This window comes from Grampus griseus, assembly GCF_964374135.1.
Source record: "Grampus griseus genome assembly, chromosome: 20".
NCBI lineage: Eukaryota > Metazoa > Chordata > Mammalia > Artiodactyla > Delphinidae > Grampus > Grampus griseus.
Genome location: NC_139014.1, coordinates 16,896,886 through 16,903,008, shown reverse-complemented (window position 1 = coordinate 16,903,008; position 6,123 = coordinate 16,896,886). Strand labels below are relative to the sequence as shown.

At 45.1% G+C, this 6,123-nt stretch overlaps 1 pseudogene across 1 annotated transcript; it reads right to left on the bottom strand.

The window, feature by feature from the left end:
- Positions 1–248: 248 nt before the first annotated feature.
- LOC309838644 (RAD52 motif-containing protein 1-like) lies at positions 249–5,706 on the bottom strand (annotated as a pseudogene). The gene is made up of 5 exons: positions 5,611–5,706; positions 5,051–5,230; positions 1,893–2,015; positions 1,338–1,517; positions 249–391 (listed from the first exon to the last, which is right to left on the bottom strand). The product of its transcript is annotated as an RAD52 motif-containing protein 1-like (transcript).
- Positions 5,707–6,123: the final 417 nt, after the last annotated feature.

Below are 6,123 nucleotides of genomic sequence, written 5' to 3'. Positions count from 1 at the left end.
ACTTTTTTTTTTTTTTTTTTTTTGCAGTATGCGGGCCTCTCACTGTTCTGGCCTCTCCCATTGCGGAGCACAGGCTCCGGACGCACAGGCTCAGCAGCCATGGCTCATGGGCCCAGCCGCTCCACGGCATGTGGGATCTTCCCGGACCGGGGCACGAACCCGCGTCCCCTACATCGGCAGGCGGACTCTCAACCACTGCGCCACCAGGGAAGCCCCATCTAACTAACTTTTCAAATAAGTTTATTTGCTCACTGAAATTGAAGTACTTCAAGGACAATCAGAAAGGTCTTACCTAAAACCACAATCAGCAGTTTCTGGAATGCATCTGTCATAGCCTTCTGAATAGCAAGCTTCTGGGTTACCTTCCTTTTCATAAGGAATGATAATGACCCTAAATCCAACCAAAACAGATGAATTTAAAATGCCTGTCTGAATAACTGATGTCTAGGTTATGTGTTTAAAACTAAAAATGCATCTGTGATTCTTAGATCATTACCTTAGTGATCAAGGGCAGGCACTACAGTGGGGTGCGGTTGAATGACTCTGCTGTAGGTATACCCTGGCTTGGCACATTTTTACTGCTCAGATCTATTCTGGAAGTTCCTAAAATACTCGATGGGAAATGCAAACCAAGAACGTGGCACTAATCGCATATGACGCACAGATTTCAAGTGGACAAGCTGAGGCTACACTGCTACAGACGCTGCTCTCCTGTGCGTGAAGGGCTGGATTCATACAGTGAGATAGATTTGGTGGTAGTGCAGATGATCTGGCCTCTCCTCAACCATCACCCACTCAGGTGGAGGGTGGAGCCTCCTCCACTCCGTTCGCTAACAGCCCTGCCTCTGACTTAAAACCCTAAGCCCAAGGGCCATGGACTCTAGGAAAAAACTCAGTACCAATCGGAATCCCCTTTCTAGGGATCTATATTTACGTCTTCCGTGCAGGCCCTTCTATAGGAGGCAAAGGACTGAACATTTACACAAGAGTTTATTTCAATCTTTAGACAATGGTTTTGTTGGGATAACTGGAGGCCAGAAGACATCTGTATTTGAAGGACTATTTTAGCACATAACAAATTATTAACCAAAAAAAACACAAAAACTAACTAATTTTCCCTCCTCCTAAGCTTCCTGGCAGGCAGTCAGTTCTAAAATTCTAAAGTTTAAGGTGCTGTCAGGTATTGCCTAAGATAAAAACCTACATTGTCAGGCAGAAAATTCTGCCCAGGGCTTTAGTTGCTTAGCTATGGTGATGATGTATCTGAAAAGTTGAGTTTCAGAAAGAAAGGAAAAAAGAGAAATCCCACTCCCTCACCTCCCCATACACACACATACTGGAAAACAGAGCTTCCTCCAAGTTATCCAAAGGTTCCTCAGCCATGCAAACTCCAGGACTCCTGCACTCGTGGGAGGGCAACACCACCTCTAAAGCCAGAAGAACTTGAGGCTTTGCTTCTGAAGTGGTGTCACAATATCTTCCTTTTCCCTTTCTTCAAGGTTAGAAAGATCCTGAAGCTGTTAGGATTTTGAATTAAAGGCTAGACTTCAAAATATCCTGTTGTTAGAAATAAAAACTAAACTCCAGCAACCCCAGGTAATAGTTTAGGTATGCTATAGCTTCAAAATCAAGTGAGACTTGCAAATGAATGATTAGATATGGTCAACTATTTTTTATTATACACCATGCAAATACTGGAGAAAATTATGGACACCACCATCCAAGTCATTGAGATTATCACTAATTCTAGGTGGCAGGCCAATGCTCAGATGCTTCCATGTGGAAGCCTCTCACATCTCCTCCCCATAGCCCTGTTCTATTCTTCCCTCTAAAGTCTAGGAGTTCAGTGTTGAAAGGAGTCTGGTTAGTCAAAGAAAGTATACAGAGTTTACCTTGATGATCCTTTTTCACCACCCACTGAAACCAAAGTAGTAATTTGCCAATTCTTGGCATCTGCAGCTGTTTAGGGCAAGCGTATTATGTTGAACCGCCTTATTACTGGTGCCGAGACGAACCTAAAGACATAAAAGACCTAAAAATATCACAACCCTACATAGAGGCTTATTTTGGATATACCTGAGATTTATCAATACCAATTTCATAGAGGGGCTGTGCAGATTAAGTAGCACATTTTAAGCAATGAGTTCACAGTGAGCCCTAAATAAATGTTATTTATTATTTTTAGGTCAGTACTTTTCTGCATCATTTCCAGGGCCCCTGATTAACCGGGAAGGTTCCCTGACCGCTGGTGGTGAAAGTGATGATGAAAGCAACCAAGGAAGCCCAGCAGAAGCCTATTATGGGGCTGGGGGTAAGCAAAGGAAGTGAACTGTTTCAGTCGTCTCATCCTGTAGCTCCTGCTCGAGAATACGAGCTGAAGAGGAGATAAGATGGACCTGCCACTGAATTAGGACCTTAATCTGTAGCACCCCCTCCCCAAGTTACTAACCCCTGTTAGAAGAGGGAATACGTATACCTCTCTAAATGTAAATAAAGCAACCAAAAGAATTAGAGGTTCATCTGCATTAACAAGCTTCTTTGAGAGTGCAAATATTTCCAGTCTTAACTCTCTCAATAACTTACATATTACTGTGGAGTTTTTACATCACTAGTTCTTTCTTAAATGTCTATTTCCATTTTGAACAGCGTGTAGTATATAAATACAGTCATAAAAATTCAAATAATACAAAGAAAGTCAAAGCATTGTTAATTCTTTGATTTGTTTGTGCATCTTCCCCGTCACTAGTTTACGAGCTCCTTAAGTGCTTGAAGGAACCGTATATTATTCTTTCCTTGTTACCAGAAACAAGCATAGGTCTTGGCATATAATAGGGAAGTGATGGTCTGTTGACTGAGTGAATGAATGAGTACATAAGGAAATGAAATTATTTCCTCCAACTGAAGCTGCCTGCTGGGAAGGAGAAATGAAGACTAATTTTTAAATGTTGAGTGTCGCATGGGAGGCTAGGCCCTGTACGGTGGGTCATAATGGAGCTGTCCTGGACAATTAGGAAGCTTCAGAAGGGCTCTGAGCCCCTGGGTAGTAGAGACAGTTGACATCTGGGATAACCTTGCCACAGTTCTTGTTGGCAAACATATCCCTTCGTGCTACTGAGAAAAACTCAGATACATTAGGCCTTTCCTTCATTTTATTTTAAGATGTTATTATCTTTTCTGTATTTATAAAAACTACAGGGGAAAAAAGATAAGATGTATACCTGCCAATGAATAAAAGAACACATAATTGGAACTTCCCTGCTGGTGCAGTGGTTAAGACTCCATGCTCCCAATGCAGGGGGCCTTGGTTCGATCCCTGGTCAGTGAATTATGTCTCACATGCATGCTGCAACTAAGAGTTCGCACACCACAGTTAAGGAGACTGCGAGACACAACTAAGGAGCCTGCCTGCTGCAACTAAGACCCGGTGCAACCAAGTAAATAAATAAATAAAATTTTAAAGGAACGCATAATTAAAGTAGGTAACAATTTCGGGCGTGTGGGCAGTAAACTAAGTCTCTGCATTAAATAAGGAAATCTAATACGAATGCCCTTTCCTCTCAACTCTATAGTGACTTGTAGAACATTCTATCAGTGCCGAGCTTTATGCTGTGAAAATCTCAGAACCTAAGCTTATGCAATAGTCTTAATGTCCAATATAAGAAAAGAACACATTACACATTACTCACAACTGACACCAAGTAACCGTTTCATAATCTTTCCAGGACCATCTGTAATATCTGAGTGGTTATGTGAAATGGTCGCAGGGTGTGCAAACAAAAGAATGCCTGACACAAAATCATTTCAATCCCAGGGAGTACAGGATTGAAGAGGGTGTTAAACAGGGTACAGAAGTGGGAGGTAGTGTACCTGGAGTCACATCTGAGGAGAGTTCTCAGATTCAATAAAGGTGAACTCAGTGAGTAAAGAAATATGGGTGAGAATAGGCAGCAAGATCAGTAGGAAGTGGCCAGAGCGAGAAGCCAATCAGAGAAGACACACAATTATAAAGGGAAAGGTCTGGAAATCTAAGCCTCACTCACTTATTCAGAGGAATTGAAAAGGTCCTTGAAAAAGGAATGGTGGCTGAACGGAGACACATAATGAAATGTTAATTCTGGGCAAGTAAAATTGGATGGCATGTTAATATGGAATAAGGTTTCTACAATGCATGAGAGAATATTTTAACCATTTTCTGGAATGTGAAGGGAGTTCGGAATAGGCAGTTTGAGAGTGATGATGAAGCCTCCTTTATGTTACATCTGACAAAAGTTCCTCAAGCTCCCTGGTGGCACAGTGGTTAAGAGTCCGCCTGCCACTGCAGGGGACACGGGTTCGATCCCTAGTCTGGGAAGATCCCACATGCTGCAGAGCAACTGAGCCCGTAAGCCACAACTACTAAAGCCTGCGTGCCTAGAACCCATGCTCCGCAACAAGAGAAGCCATCGCGATGAGAAGCCCACACACCACAAGGAAGAAGAATCCCCGCTTGCCGCAACTAGAGAAAGCCAGTTCGCAGCAACAAGACCCAACGCAGCCAAAAATAAATAAATAAATTAATTAATTAATGAAAAAAGTTTGTCAACCTCACACATTTGAAATCCACGTAAAAGTAAATATAAGGAAGACTCTTGTGAAGATTTCTTAAATTAAGGGGCAGCATAAAATGACATAGGGTTTAACATCAGTTAAGTTTGGGTTTGGCCTCTAGTTTCCACCTTTACTGTCATGAACCTTAAGTAAGTCACTTAACCATCCTGAGTTCGAGTGTCTTCATCTAAAAAAAAGAAAGAAAGATCTGGGGAACTGGGGGATCAGTGGAGCAGTGAATCTGAGAGCATTCTGTACACCACAGTGCTGTACAAACGCTGGCCTTTCCCCCCCCGCCCCCGCCGCTGGCATCTTAGTTCCCCGACCAGGGGTTGAACCCGGGCCCTCAGCAGTGAAAGTGCAGAGTCCTAACACTGGACCGCCAGGGAATTCCCGATGGCCCATTAGTTTTAAATTCAGCACTTCATCCCGGTAGAGCGAGGAATTCCACATTTGGACCCACCTTCACTGGAGATGTCCGGAAAAGCTGCTTCTGGTCGCATGCCTTTTGGGCTCTGTGGGCATCCCTTGCTGAATAAAACTTGATGATGCCATAGAACCCAGGACCGGCCACTGCTGCGTTTGGGAAGACTCGGACCGAATACAGAAGGCCAAACTGGGAGAAGACTGTGAACACAGAATGCTGTAGGGTGGTCCCATGCTAAGTAAGTGCAGGAAATTTCACGCCCAGGAAAACAAACCGCCCATTCCCTTATATTCCCCCAGCCCTTCGCCACAGGCAACTGTGGTGAGCCGGCAACTCCAAACACTTCTCATTTTATGAACAAGTTTCCCTCTGAAATCCTAAGCTTCGAGAAGCATTAGGAGGCAATGCCGTCTGTTGGGAACTATCTCTCAAAAATCGCTGGGAGCGAGCTGACTGCTCAGGTCGGCTCTAGAACTAAGATTCCTCTCAGCGGAGACCACAGGCAGATGAGGTGCTGAAGCAGTACCCCGGGGCGCCCAGTTACTGGGGCGCGGGGCGGCTTCCTCCACCCCTCCCTCCGCCCCGGCTCGGCTCACTTGCAAGGCCTCGGCCGTGGGTCCAGAGCTCAGCTCCCACACCAGCAAGGTTTTGTCACCCGCGACGGGAACCGCAAAAGGTACCAACTCCACCATTCTACCGTTACCGCGCGTGCGCGGCTCGGGGCGCAAGCGGACTGCGCCTGCGCACGCGCGCCCGCGCTTTTTTAAAAATGGAGCCTGAGGGGCGGAGCCAGCTCGGTGGGAGTGGGACGGGGGCGGTGCTCGGACCTCTCCCTCGCCCCTCCCACTCCGGGCTTGCCTCTGCCTCTAGTTCCCCTTCCGCAACCCGCGCGCCCAGAAGTTTTGAAGTTTAGCGTTTCTATTCAAGTGTATTTTTAGCGTAGAGTCCAAAGTGTGAGTTTACAGGATCGAATGGTGCGGACATGTTTATAGCAGCTGGCTTCATCTTCAAACTCCCAGAGAAGACTAGAGTACTAAGTAGTTAGCGCTAACTATCCACTGAACTTTAAAAACTTAGATTTCCCGACTCTGTGTGAGAAATGACCACCA